Source organism: Triticum dicoccoides, chromosome 1A, assembly GCF_002162155.2.
Source record: "Triticum dicoccoides isolate Atlit2015 ecotype Zavitan chromosome 1A, WEW_v2.0, whole genome shotgun sequence".
Lineage (NCBI taxonomy): Eukaryota > Viridiplantae > Streptophyta > Magnoliopsida > Poales > Poaceae > Triticum > Triticum dicoccoides.
In genome coordinates, this window is record NC_041380.1 from 43,733,736 (window position 1) to 43,749,780 (window position 16,045).

Genomic DNA, 16,045 nt, shown 5'->3' on the forward strand with positions numbered 1-16,045 from the left:
TAATTTTAGTTGATCTGCACAAAAAAAGAGATTGGAATGTCTCAAGGCCCCTCCTTGTACTACCATTGTACACCGATGTTCATCACTGGCAGAAGGTGTATCGGGGAGACTTAGGTCGATTTCCAGTATGAGGCGTACTGTATGAGGCGTCGCAGGGCCCATCTCGCCCTCGCAACCTAGCATACTATGAAACTATCGCAATATTTTCTTCTATTTATTAGTGTATGTTTCATCAACTAGTGCCACTATAATGTAATCATGATTTTTCATTATCTATGCAAACAGGGTTATTCAGCTGCATTCTGGTGGAATTGCACAAATGTACGGATGGAACCAGCATATATGCAGAGTGCGAGGTGTGCCAAGTAAAAATTACTGACACCAACCATGCTCCATGCACGCATTGGCATCTACCACCACCAGTGGGATGTGTGGCACTCTTTGTGGATGGATCTTTCTCGGCAGCAAATCCTCTAACCAAATACTAGTAGCTTATATTGGCAGTTTTCTAGGGAGTACTCTTTTCTGAAAGAAGCACAAATCTATTTTTCTTTATTTGTACACAGTGTCACAACTTTGACCCAAAGGTCCATAGCTATTTTAGGGTGATTGGCTTAGTACTCGGAGACTAATTGTAAGCATGATTTTCATTAGTTGTCACACTGATTGTAAGCATGAGCAGATGGAAGATTAGGTTAGTGCGAAGCTTACCTAAACCCTACCATCGCCGTTGAAATGAGGCGAGCGTCGAGGGAACCGTGGAGAACAGCGGGGAAGCGACGTCACGCCATCCGGCCTCCTCTTGCGGTGGGATAACGAATACTCCTGTGGCTCTGGCTGGCTCTGCACCCTCACGAATGGTACACCGTACTCGATCGATTCGTTATCTTCTGGTGCTCGATCTTAGACCTGTACGGTCACCACCTCCGCCTGACTTTTGCATCGGGCGAATCTGTGTGCTTCATCGCCCAGAGGACATACTCGATGAACTCGAACGACTACGGCGTGACTAACGTCGCGGAGTACATCGCCGCCCTCATCACCGCCGTCTCGCTCTTTCGCATACATTGCCACATGGCCCTCACCGTCCTCGAAATCTCCCACTCATTGTCAAACCAAGTAATGATCTCCTTCAACCTGGCTAACTTTGCAAAACTTTTACTAACATGATCTCCAGTAATGTTATTGACTTCTTGTAGTTGAGTAGAACGCATGAGGTGGGAACCCATCTCCCTGTTATCAAGCCCGGGACATTATGTAGTTTAAATGCTACGCTATAGTAGGCGGGGTTGGTATGAGTGCTCGGGAGTGGTGAGTATGAAGGATGCCCTACATCAATGGCGACAACTTCATGATGGCGTCGGCAAGGATTGCATCTTCAGGACTTCAAGACCTCAAGATTTCGAGACTCGAGACAAGAATTCAATACACACTACTGGGTGAAGGACAGATTTGATGGGCACCCTAGAGCAACCAGTGGATGGCCGGGATGCATGGAGAAGCGCCATGACATCTTGCGGAAAGCTTCACCCAGACTCAAAGAGATGGAAGAATACTTCATGCCCAGAAGCTTACCTGTGCAACCACAAGTCACTTACGACCGGGCGGCAAAGGCAGCCCAAACAACCGCTATTGCTTCTTAGGTGGCGGTGGAAACATCTGCCACGGGGATAGCAACTGGTGAGAGTGGCACAACAGCTGTCCGTTCCGCAGTGGCGGCCTTAGCCTCGATGGAGGCCACCCACGACCATGTCGAGGCCGCCCACGCCCAGCTCCTGGCAGTCACCGCACAACTCGAACGAAGCTTGTCTGACAACGGTCGGCAACCCACGACCGAAGAGCTGGCAATCGCCGAGAGCATTCGAGCAGCCGTCCGTTCCTCCGCCGCATACCTTGCGACAATGGAGCCCATCCAAGCCCATATCGCGTCCACCCACGCCCAGCTCGTGGCGGCCTTTTCCAAAGAGATGGCGGATGCGAATGGTGAGATGCTTGTCGAGTATGGTGCGATGGATGCCATGGAGCCCTTCCCTAGGAGACTGTCGGGCGCGAGATGGACATGGAGGCGGCGGCGGAGATCGACGAGCACCAGCCATAGTAGTACTCTTTGTTTTGCTTAATTAAGAGCACCGGTCTTTAATTTGTTAGAGTAATGTTTAGGTCAGCTAGCTCTGTTTAATTGCTGAACTTGCTCGATTAAGAAGTGTTGGTGTGATATAGTCTCCTTTGTGTACCCAAATTATGCAATGACGTGGATGACCACTGTAACCATGGAAATTCAAACCAAAACTTTTGACGTTCAAACTCGTCACACACGGGTGAAACTATCTGAATCGTTTGTGATGTCCACATATCGTACACAGTTCTAAATAAGGGACCATGTCTGGTGACACTTTGCACGCCAGTTTTTTGGCTGAAGCGATTCCAAATTTTCGGCTTCCGTGGAAATATCTACCTCCCCGCCCCCTCCCCCTTACCAAAAGCCACATTTCCCCTCTTTCCACCTTCCTTTCCAAGTTGAAACCTTCACTCCTTGCTTGCAGTGCTGCCTCCTCAGTGACCCTCCTTCACGCTACTCGACCCCGTCTATCCAGGCAGGTAATCCACACCCGACCCCCATCCTCCTCCTCCTTCCACATCCCACATGCCCCGACCGCCGGCGCGAGCACGACACCTTGCACCCAAATCATCGCCCCCTCCACCAAATAAGTGCCGCCCTAAGCCATGGTGCACGCAGTATAGCCAGGATCTCAAGGAGCATTTAGCAGCGGAGAAGCAAATCGCGACCGCACGTGCGGATGAGGTCGCGATGGCTGCCATTTGTGCCGACCCCAGATCTTGGAGGAGCACCTTGCCATTTGCTAGCTACGCAGTTAAGCATGCTTGGTTTACCCGTTGCGTGTGCTGCTCCTTCCTTTCCTTCACAAATTCTAGTGAATTGTGTTATCTAATTTTACCATGCAATCTGGTGCTTAGTGTATATGTTCTATATGTCGTGCAGTGTGGTGCTCACTTATTAACTGTTTTGTTAATTAGTTGTCGTCTTTAGTTAACTGTTTGGTTCAATTCTGCAAATGTGATGTTCAATTCTTTAGGCTACAATTTTGTATTGTCTTCCATGTGAGAAATAAATCGAATTTATCTTTACAAAATACATGAGAAATGAATGCAATTTCTATATTTCCAAGTTGTCAAGCATGCTTTGTTTGGTTATACATTGTGCAATGAGGTGCTCAGTTAACGTTTGGTTCATTTGTGTAGTGGTGTTTAGTTAACTGTTTGGTTCAATTCTGCAATGCGATGTTCAATAGTTGTGGGTGCATTCTTTTATTGTATACAATGTGAGGAATAAATTGAATTTGGCTGTAGTAAATACATGAGAAACAAATACAATTGCTACAATTGGCTGTAGTTAACTGTTTGGTTAACTGTCTGATCTTTTATTAGGAGTATGTTATATTGTGCAATGTGGTGCTAAGTTAATGTTTGGTTCATTTGTTGTGGTGTTTAGTTAACTGCTTGGTTCAATTCTGCAATGCGATGGCCAATTGTCGTGGGTAGAATTTTGTATTGTTGTGCATGTAAGGAATAAATCAAATTTGGCTGCACTTAGTAGATGAGAAACATATACAAGTGCTATATTTCCTAGTTCTTAATCATGCTTGGTTTGGGTAAATGGGTTTTTCGTGTGGCTTCGATTAATCTGATGAATCTGCAATGTGCTTATTTTTCATCAACATATTTTTCTGATAGCATGCGAACCCTTACTTAACCTGATGAGTAACTACCTTATATGTGTTGCAGGGAAACAATGGGAAGCAGTGAGGTTTACAATCGAGGTTAGCACGTGCATGGTCCGTTCTCTAATAGCACATTATTGTGCAATTGCAGGAACCATTCTAATATTTTGGTTTTTAACAATTTGGTCTTGCACATGTAGGTCCTGCTGTCAAAGGTTTTGACCCACTGTTCGACCCTTTTTGCATACGGGGGAATGAGTTGTCCATGAATATCAATCAAATCAATAAACTTAGAAAGATTGTTAGGATAAAGAAATTAGAAACAAAAAACAACAAGATCTTTGTCTGCACAATGAAGAAGACATCTGTTCACTACAAGATGGTACTATCTATTATAGCTTGCCTTTTTTATTCCTTTGCCCCATTTCCAATATAGAGAAGATATTTATGCACATCCTTGCTTTCAGGCCTTTCCAAAGCAGTTCACTGATGATTACCTCTCAAACCACCTCTATGGTCAGGAGGCGAGGAAGGTATTCATACAACACCCACGGTTCAATATTGAAGTGTTCCTAAAGAGGACGAAGGACGGACGGTCAGTCATCCATAGGCACTGGCCTAAAGTTGCAAAGACCTTCAACATGAATGAAGGCTCAATATTCGCCTTCTGCTTCAGCAGTTTTCCAGATGAGATGCATCTGTATATATACCATCTATGATGCTAATTTCGAAAGGTCCTAGATGTTGCATGTGGAACTTGCTGCTGGTGCAGTTGAGTGCTGAAGCTATATCATGTTGTACTCTGATGTATTTGAATTATGAAATGTGCTTCTTTAATATGGAAATGAAATATATTGCGTGCTTAATATGAAATGTCAATTAGATTAATAAATGGATTACGAATAATCGGATAATTAGCTTGCTAATGGCGAATTAGCCTGCTAATTGGGTTTTGCTATTCCAAATGGTTGTTGAAAAAATACCGTGGGCGATGACCTCAGGCAATCCACAAAGTTTCTAGGAATAAACCGTGTTGGATCAATGAACAATCACACACAACTTTCTCTTGAAAACTATTTATGTTAGGCTACCTTGCGCAAACGTTTATCACATAAAAAGTATGTGCGATGGATAGCCTTTGCCACACAGTTTCTTCTACGGACTGTGTTTGATACATTCAATAACGCAAACGATTTAACGGGAAAAATTGTGTGTGATGTACCTGTGAACGGAAACGTTTTCTTTGGAGCGAATGTGTGGGATGTACATACGAACATAAACGTTTAGCGGGGACTCACTGTGTGGGATGTACTTGCGACTAGAAACAATTTCGCTATATAATTGTATTTTTTAGCTCTACCGTGTCACTACTAGGAAAATGCTTATACACAGTAGCATAGTAGTAGCGCTGGAAAAGATTAAACGCTGCTGCTACTTTGTAGTAGCGCTGTTGCACTTCAAGCGCTGCTACTATGGGCATAGCACTAGCGCTGGTAATGCAAAACGCGCTACTACTAAAACTAACAGACCGTTCCAGGTTTGCTAGGGATACTAGTAGCGCTCATGGGAAAGAAGCGCTACTACTATTGATCTTAGCAACAATGCTATTTCCCTTACCAGCGCTACTGATATATTCAGTCCTCTCCTAATAAGACCAAAGTTTAGTCCCACCTTGCTCCACGAACAAAATTTTCACCACCTTAAATATGGTTCTTCTCAAACCATCACAACCACTTGGTCTTCATTGAACTCCTGCTCTCTCCTCCTCCTCCTTCCCCTCCTCCTGGCGTCCTCCCACACCCCTCCTCCCCCTTTCTGTAAATAGATTTTAGTTTTTGTTAAATGTAGGTTTTTGCTTTTAGCAAATGTAGGTTTTTAGTATATTTTGTTTTTAGAAAATTTGAATAAGTAATTTGAAAAGAATAAGTAAATGTAGGTCTTTTGAATAGAATAGGAAATTTTAGAAATTTTGAATAAGTAAATTTGAATAGAATAAAATATGAAATTGAAAAAAATAAGTAAATGTAGATCTTTTGAATAGAATAGGAAATTTTTAGAAAATTTGAATAAGTAAATTTGAATAGAATAATTTAATGTAGCTTATGGAGTTTCACTAAGTCCTAAGATAATGATAATAATGTTTTTGTTTATTTTTTGATTTTGCAGAAATCAAGGAGCCCCGACATCATCCCCGCCATCGTCCCCGTCACCGACCCCCGCGCACCGCCGGCCTCCTCCACCACCGTGAGGTACTCCTCCTCCCTCCATTTAGTTCATTAGGTTAGGTAACTTAGGTGAATTTAGTTAATTAACTTAGATGTTTTTTAGTTAGGGAAGTAGGTTAGGTAACTTATTAAGTAGATGCTAATTTGGGGCAGTGGTGTTTAGTTTATAGAAAATTCAATATAGTTTTTTACTATTTTTAGTAAGTGTTTAATAGAATTAGTTAGAAAATTAATAGAACTAGTTAAACTAGTTTATTTTTAGTAAGTACTAGTTTATTTTATTTATAGTAAGTGCTTAGTTAAACTAGTTGAATTAATAACACTAGTTTATTTTTAGTAAGAAAATTTAGGTATATGAGATTTGATGATCTAATTAAAATTTTACTATAGAACTAGTTTATTTTTAGTAAGAAAATTAATAGAACTAGTTCATTTTTTAGTTAAACCAATTATTCCTGCATCGACGTCGATGATGCCTATCCCGCATCCTCGTCGTCGACTCGGCGGAGGAGGCCTAGGCTTGGTGAGGAGCCATGTCCGGGACTGGGCTCCGCCAGGCTGGTACTGGGAGGTGCTACCTTCCGAGGGGCGTAGCTTGGTGAGGAGCTAGCCCGTCTTTGACCCGAACCTTCTCTGGTGGCGGTCGGGTGGGCCAGTGACAGTGCGGAGGCTTGAGGACCCCGAGGAGGTGGTACGTCATCGTGTCAGTGAGGAGGACGAGCACGTCCATCGCTACATGGTTGAGTTGGAGGGCAGGTTCTCCAATATCTAGGAGGTTCTTCAGGGATCTCACTGGAGCTATGATCCTGTGATGGTTCCTTCTCTTTGGGTGTCCACCGCCCGCGCCGATACCCGTCGTTCGCTAGGTTTTAGCTGTATTAGTGATGTTATATGTATGATACTATTCGAGATCTATTAGTGATAATATTCGATGATGCACGGACGAAAAGAGATGGTTTAGTTTTCCTTATTGAATGAATGCTAATTTGAATACTAATTTATTTTACGTTTGGTTTTGCTTATTGAATGCTCAAATTGGAAAACTACTCTATCAAGTTTGAATGCTCATATGATGTAGATATAAACATGTATATCTTGTGTTGCTCAAATAGGATATCTGCTTGCCCAAGTGGTCGGCCACATGTTTGCAGGTTACACCTCCTATAGTGGCCTATGTTTTGCCGGAGTGTTGATTAATTTCCGTTCCGGCAAATTTCAGGCGCTCGATATGTCCTTTTTTAGTAAAGGTCATGCAGGATTTTTCCGTGAATTCTGGCATGACTTGTGCTAGAATATGTAGGAAATATCGAGTGGCCGGGGTTTTGTCTAAAAATAATTAAATCACATTTTGGGTTGACTTTAAGTCTGCCGAGGCTCCATCACCGAAGGTCGAAAAATTAGTGAGGGAGTGTATCCACCATATATGAGAGAGGACGAAGAATCATGCCTGTTGTCGTGCGGGTCGTTTCTCCTTATTTTCCTTGTGCTAGACCTTTGTTATGCACTAGGGAAAGGAGGAGTAACGACCATCACCGATAGTCGCAAATGTCAGAGAGGAATCAGTGAGGGAGAGTCTCCACCATATAGACTCGGCAGACCGATAGTCAACCCGTGATGAATAATAATGATCTAATTTAATTTTTATAGTACATATATTGAATTGTACAAGTTTAATCTTTGAATTATGAACATAGGAAATGTCGTCATCAGACGATGAAAGTCTCCCAGGGGAGTGCAGCTGGTGCAACGACGACCGAGGTCTGTGCGACATGCCTCACCTGGACGAAGATCGGTGCTTCAGCATTAAGCTCCAGGAGACCTTCGATGTTGAAACAGTACGCAACGACGAAAAGAGTTTTTTTCGTAATTAAGCATGACTTCAACTATTTCAACGTGTAATTTTCATCTTTTACAATTTGAGTAGCTTATCCCATGCCATGCAAGACGCTATGTCTTGGAGAGGATAGGTTTTGAAGACCATGAAAATTTCGAAACAAAGAAAATTCACCTAAGGACCCATCATGATGTGGATTTTGAAGTAAATCTGTATAATTCTGAGAATGTAAGCCATTTTGGTTGCAAAAATTGGGAAGCACTTTGCAAGATGTATGGTTTTTATGAGGGTATGCTTATCACCATGGATCTTGGTGATCCTAACATCGACCAAGACAATATGGACATTTGGGTCCTTGTTGATACGCTTCCAGTTCTACCGCTATGTGAGTTTCTCAAACATAGTTATTAACTAATTTATATTGTTCATTTCAAAATAGTTGACAGCTTATTTCCATTGACAGCTTATTTTCATTCTTCAAACAATGTGCGGAAGATGCTAGACAGAACCTACTACACCGATGGCTCTGAGTTAACTTATCAAGAGAAATATCATATGGTCGCATTTTGTACTAATCTTGAGAATTACAATATCTATTATAAAACTCCTCCACATTATGGTCAATACGTGCCACTAGTGCACGTGTTGAACTACGGTAACATCCATGGAGATGTCATGGTAAGATTTTTTAGTATTACGACATCCGTGCATCTTTTGCATAAATTCTTTTAAAACTTAACTACAATGCTAACTACGAAGTTATTACTATGTTTTTTAAGAGAAAATCCCGAATGATTGTGTGCCTCATCCGATGTATCAGAATGGTCGCCTTGATGTTTTGAACATACGACCAGGTCATCATATGAATCTCACCTGTCCATATTGGATTTCTATAAGAAGTGGAGACATGAAAATCAAAGAATGGAAAAAATGTATGGACAGTCGTAAGGAGGTACTTGGAAGCAACATTGTGCGAAATGCAAGAATTGAAGACAGGATAATCTCCATTCTCCATAATGGAGAGTCAGGGCCTATCTTGTTTTATGCTATTTTACCTAAGAGAAGGTAATAGGTCCTAGTTAATAATACTCATGATCATGTGCTAGAACAACTAAGTAGGATTGGTTAGATGACTATGATGATGATGTGGTATTGAGTAGAAGTTGTATGATCGATGATGATCAGTATGACTTGTTATTATGATACCAATGATGAGTTATTTATTATTATGATCGATGATGCATGATGCTAAGTTGTTATATGAGCATGATTACTTATTATATATAACAATGTGTGAAATGAACCTGGATTAGATTCAAGTAAAGCCAACATGTGGTGCACATCGAAAGTACTACTAATTTAAACTAGGTCAAGTTTGGATTAGAGTAGTACTTTCGACATGCACCACATGTTGCCTCCACTTGAATCTACTCCACGTTCATTTCACCCACTGTTATATATAATAAGTAATCATGGTCATAAAATCATATGATGAAAGTATTGTATATAAAACCACACAATGAAAATAAGTTGTATTTTTAAAAATACATGAAAATTTAGCAGCAGCACTTTTTAGAACAAGCGCTACTGCTACTTACAAGTAGCAGCATCGCTTTTTAGAACAAGCGCTACTGCTACTTACATGTAGCAGTAGTGCTCCCTTTCCAGCGCTACTGCTACTAGTTAGCTGTAGCGCCTTTGTGGTAGCGCTGGACCCAGCGCTACTGCTATGCATATTTCAAGCGCTACTACTAGGGTCTTCCCTAGTAGTGTATGTATTTCCGTATTTGAGGGCTCGCCGGTCGCACATGTTCTCATTTTGCCGGGCGAGCCTGCCAGGAGGGCATATCCCTGACGGTTTCTGGGTCGTGTGGGAAGGACCCCCCTACCGCCCACACTTACTTGGCAACGGTTCCAAATGCCATCGCGGAAAGGGGTTAAAAACCGTTTGTTTAGGACCGACGCCCACCAGTGTATATCTACTTAATGAAATACAAGTCTAAGACAATTGAAAAGTTCAATGAATTTTAGAGTGAAGTGGAGAATCATCGTAACAAGAAACAAAGTATCTACGATCTTATCACAGAGGCGAATATTTGAGATACGAGTTTGGCCTTCATTTAAAACAATGTGGAATAGTTCCACAACTCACTCCACCTGGAACACCACAACGTAATGGTGGGTCCGAACGTCGTAATCGTACTTTATTAGATATGGTGCGATCTATGATGTCTCTTACCAATTTACCACCATCGTTTTGGGGTTATTCATTAGAGACAGCTGCATTCACGTTAAATAGGCCACCTCCTAAATCCGTGGAGACGACACCATATGAACCGTGGTTTGGCAAGAAACCTAATCTGTCATTTCTTAAAGTCTGGGGTTGCGATGCTTATGTGAAAAAGCTTCAGCCTAATAAGCTCGAATCCAAATCTGAGAAGTGCGTCTTCATAGGATACCCAAAAGAAACTGTTGGGTACACCTTCTATCACAGATCCGAAGGCAAGATTTTTCTTGCTAAGAATGGATCCTTTCTAGAGAAGGAGTTTCTCTCAAAAGAAGTGAGTGGGAGGAAAGTAGAACTTGATGAGGTAATTGTACCTTCTCTTGAATTGGAAAGTAGCACATCAGTGAAATCCGTTCCCGTGATGCCTACACCAACTAGAGAGGAAGCTAATGATGATGATCATGAAACTTCGGATCAAGTTACTAATGGACCTCGGGGATTGAACAGAGCATGTTCTGCACCAGAGTGGTACGGTAATCTGATACGTCTCTGTTGTATCTACTTTTCCAAACACTTTTGCCCTTGTTTTGGACTCTAACTTGCATGATTTGAATGGAACTAACCCGGACTGACGCTGTCTTCAACAGAATTGCCATGGTGTTATTTTTGTGCAGAAATAAAAGTTCTTCGAATGACCTGAAAAGAAACAGAGATTATTTTTGGAATATATAAAAAATACTGGAAGAAGAATCCACGTCAGGGGGCCCACACCTTGTCCACGGGGGTGGGGGCATGCCTACCCCCTGGGCGCGCCCCCTGCCTCATGGGCCCCCTGATGCTCCACCGACCTCAACTCCAACTCCATATATTCGGGTTCGGGGAGAAAAAATGAGAGAGAAGGATTCATCGTGTATTACGATACGAAGCTGCTGGCAAGCCCTAAACTCTCTCGGGAGGGCTGATCTGGAGTCCATTCCAGGCTCCGGAGAGGGGAATCTATCGCCACCATCATCTTCAACCTTACTCCATCACCAATTTCATGATGCTCGCCGCCGTGCGTGCGTAATTCTGTCATAGGCTTGCTGGATGGTGATGGATTGGATGAGATTTATCATGTAATCGAGTTAGTTTTGTTAGGGTTTGATCCCTAGTATCCACTATGTTCTGAGATTGATGTTGCTATGACTTTGCTATGCTTAATGCTTGTCACTAGGGTCCGAGTGCCATGATTTCAGATCTGAGTATATTATGTTTTCATAAATATATGAGAGTTCTTGATCCTATCTTGCAAGTCTATAGTCACCTATTATGTGTTATGATCCGTTAACCCCGAAGTGACAATAATCGGGATACTTACCGGTGATGACCGTAGTTTGAGGAGTTCATGTATTCACTATGTGTTAATGCTTTGGTCTGGTACTCTATTAAAAGGAGGCCTTAATATCCCTTAGTTTCCATTAGGACCCTGCTGCCATGGGAGGGTAGGACAAAAGATGTCGTGCAAGTTCTTTTCCATAAGCATGTATGACTATATTCGGAATACATGCCTACATTACATTGATGAACATGATCGATCGCATGTGACATAATTCTCCATCACCGATCCAATGCCTACGAGCTTTTCCTATATTGTTCTCCTCTTATTTACTTTTCCATTGCTACTGTTACAATCACTACAAAACCCAAAAATATTACTTTGCTACCGTTACCACTATTATCATATTACTTTGCTACTAAATACCTTGCTGCAGATATTAAGTTTCCAGGTGTGGTTGAATTAACAACACAGCTACTAATACTTGATAATATTCTTTGGCTCCCCTTGTGTCGAATCAATAAATTTGGGTTGAATACTCTACCCTCGAAAACTGTTGCGATCCTCTATACTTGTGGGTTATAAAGAACATTTTCTAACGCCGTTGCGAGGGAGCATAGCTCTATTCTTTGACTCACTTGGGATTTATATCTGCTTATCATTATGAAGAACTTGAAAGATCAAAGAACCAAGATATATCCCTCAACTACAAGGGGAGGTAAGGAACTGCCATCTAGCTGTGCATTTGATTCACCTTCTGTTGTGAGTAAACTTGTGACACCTACACATGCTATTGATTCTGATAGGTCGCATGGTATTGATGATGCCACTACTGCTTTGCATGATACTTATGATGAAACTACTTCTATGCTTGGAACTACTGTGCCACTTGGTGAATTCCTTGATGAACCACTTGCTAGGGCTAGAGAGAATGAAATTATTGAAACTGATAATATTGATGAAAGTGATGATGAAGATTCTCCCCCTAGATATGAATTGCCTGTTGTTCCTAAGGGTTATGTTATGGATGAACAAACTGCTAGAGACTTTCTTGCTTGCAATGATAGAAGTGATCTTAAGAAACTATTAGCTAAGCTGAAAGAAAAATCTCTAAATGCTAGAATGAAATATGATCCTGCTTATGCTACTTCACCTATCTTTATTACTGATAAGGATTATGATTTCTCAGTTGATCCCGAGTTAATTACTTTGGTTGAATCTGATCCTTTCTATGGCTATGAATCTGAAACTGTTGTGGCACATCTTACTAAATTAAATGATATAGCTACCCTGTTCACTAATGATGAGAAAACTCGCTACTATTATATCCTTAAATTATTTCCGTTCTCATTAAAGGGTGATGCTAAGATATGGTTTAATTCTCTTGATCCTGTTTGTGTGCGTAGTCCCCAGGATATGATTTACTATTTCTCTGCTAAATATTTCCCTGCTCATAAGAAACAAGCTGCTTTAAGGGAAATATATAATTTTGTGCAAATTGAAGAAGAGAGTCTCCCACAAGCTTGGGGAGGCTTCTCCAATTTCTTAATGTTTTACCTGATCATCCTCTCAAGAAAAATGGAATACTTGATATCTTTTATAATGGACTAACCCATGCTTCCAGAGATTACCTAGATAGTTGTGCTGGTTGTGTTTTCAAGGAAAGAACAGTTGATCAAGCTGAAATTCTATTGAATAATATGTTGACCAATGAAAATAATTGGACACTTCCTGAACCAACTCCTAAGCCAACTCCGAAGAAAAGGGGTATTCTATTTCTCATCCTGAAGATATGCAAGAGGCAAACAAATCTATGAAAGAAAAAGGTATAAAAGCTAAAGATGTTAAGAATTTACCTCCTGTTGAAGAAATACATGGTCTTAATTCATCATCAATTGAAGATACACATGGTCTTGATAACCCGACACAGGTAGTAAAGGTAAACTCTCTCTATAGATATGATAAAGCTGAAATCCCTCGTGCTAAGTTTGCTAGCCGATGTTTGGATGAATTTGATAACTTTATGGTTAAACAAGAAAATTTTATTGCTTATGTTGGTAGACAACTGAAACATAATGCTTATATGATTGAAAACTTGAGTGATTATATGGCTAGTGTTAAAGGTGGACTTAAACTTATTAGTAAACATGCTTCTATGGTTACCACTCAAGTAGAAAAAGTACTTAAAGCTCAGAATAATTTGCTCAATGAATTGAATAGTAAGAATAATGACTTTGCTATTAGAGTTGCAACTAGAGAAGGTAAAGTGACTCAGGAACCTTTGTATCCTGAAGTCCACCTTAAGAGAATTGAGCAGAATTCTCAGAGAAATAACGTTGATGCACCTAGTCCTTCTAAGAGGAAGAAAAAGAAAAATGATAGGACTTTGCATGCTTTTAGTGAACCTGTTGTAGACACACCTAAGAATCCAATAATATTTCTATCTTCGTGCTGAAACACAATCTGGTAATGAACATGAACCTAGTGATAATGTTAATGATGATGTTCATGTTGATGCTCAACCTAGTAATGATAATAATGTAAAGATTGAACCTGTTGTTGATCTTGATAACCCACAATCAAAGAATCAACGTTATGATAAGAGAGACTTTGTTGCTAGGAAGCACGGTAAAGAAAGGGAACCATGGGTTCAGAAACCCATGCCTTTTCCTCCTAAACCATCCAAGAAAAAGAATGATGAGGATTTTGAACGCTTTGCTGAAATGATTAGACCTATCTTTTTTGCTTATGCGTTTGACTGATATGCTTAAAATGAATCCTTATGCTAAGTATATGAAGGATATTGTTACAAATAAGAGAAAGATACCGGAAGCTGAAATTTTCACCATGCTTTCTAATTATACTTTTAAGGGTGGAATACCAAAGAAACTTGGAGATCTATGAGTACCAACTATACCATGCTCCATTAAAAGAAACTATGTTAAAACTGCTTTATGTGATATTGGAACCGGTGTTAGTGTTATGCCTCTCTCTTTATATCGTAGACTTGATTTGAATAAGTTGACACCTACTGAAATATCTTTGCAAATGACTGACAAATAAACTGCTATACCTGTCGGTATTTGTGAGGATGTGCCTGTTGTGGTTGCAAGTGTTACTATTTTAACGAAATTTGTCATTCTTGATATTCCCGAGGACGATAGTATGTCTATTATTCTTGGAAGACGCTTTTTGAATACTGCAGGGGCTGTTATTGATTGCACCAAAGGCAATGTCACTTTTCATTTTAATGGTAATGAGCATACGGTACACTTTCCGAGGAAACAACCTCAAGTCCACAGTATCAATTCTATTGGAAAAATTTCAACAATCACTATTGGAGGTTTTGAATTTCCTCTTCCTACTGTCAAGAAGAAATATGATATTCTTATTGTTGGGGACATGCATATCCCCGTTGAGGTAACCTAGTGTTATTGGAAAATTCTTCGGTTTCATGTTATTCGAAATGAGTTTGTTAACAAGACCTGATCAACCTTGTTAGTGCATTCCTTTTGATGAGCATGAGATGGATGAATTTAGAAAACACAACTCTGTCTACCCTCCTTTTACTTCCTGTTATTTATATTAAATAAAGCAAAAATAGTAATTTCTGTTAGTTTCCTGAATTATCCATGCAATAAAAAATACCTCGAAAATAAAAGTTCTCCAAATGCCCTGAAAATTTAATGTGATTTTTTCTGGAATATTTGAGAATATCTGACATTGAGAACACATCATGGGGAGCCAGCACCCGACCACGAGGGTCCAGGGCGTGCCCAACCCCTGGGCGCGCCCCTGCCTCGTGGGCCCCTGGTGGCCCCCCTCCACTTATTCCAGCCACCATACACTCCTTCCTCCCAAAATATCACCAACCAGCTCAAGCACGAGTTCTAGCTCATCTTGCTGCCATTTTTGATCTCCTAGCTCAAAGCTCCATTGACAAAACTTTTTTGGGAGATTGTTCTTTGGTATATGACTCATCCAATGGTCCAATTAGTTTGGATTGTTCTTCCTGCTTAAGTGACCCTGTTCTTGAGCTTGCATGTCAAATTTATGTGGTCAAAAGTAGTTTTAATGCATGATATGGCCTCTAGGCACTTGTAGGAGTAGTTGCTGTTAATTTTGTTGAGTTTGGTTCACTTTTATTTTGAGTTGCTAAAAATTTCTGAAATTTTCAGAAAAAGATGAAGTGATTTTTGAGGGGCTCATCGAGCCGAAGCTCGAAGGATAAACAAAGTGAAGAGAACAAGAAGCCCAAGTATAATCTCCCTCGTACTATGAAGGTTCGGCCATGTGAATGGCCTTGTGATGAGTTCTTGAAAGAGGCCGGGATTTATGAAGATTTTTATTATTTGGCCGAGAATGCAGGCCGCACTGCTTTCCTCCACGACCAGCGCGAACAGTATCTCTTACTCACCAATATCTTGGTGCAAAACTTTCATTTCCATGCTAGGAGCTCACCACCTTCTGTGGAATCTATTATATAATTAAAATGTAAGTAAAATAAGACACCACGTTCATCCACATAGATTAAATTATCTCAGTCGTCAATTTTAGATTTTAACGGCTTAGATTTCAAAGATATAGCGTTACATACAAATATTGTCATGTATAACTATTTGGCATGTCACACAATATAGTTTGACACGTCTATCATCCAATTCATATGCCTTTTCTATTAAAAATCTACCCAAAACAATCAGG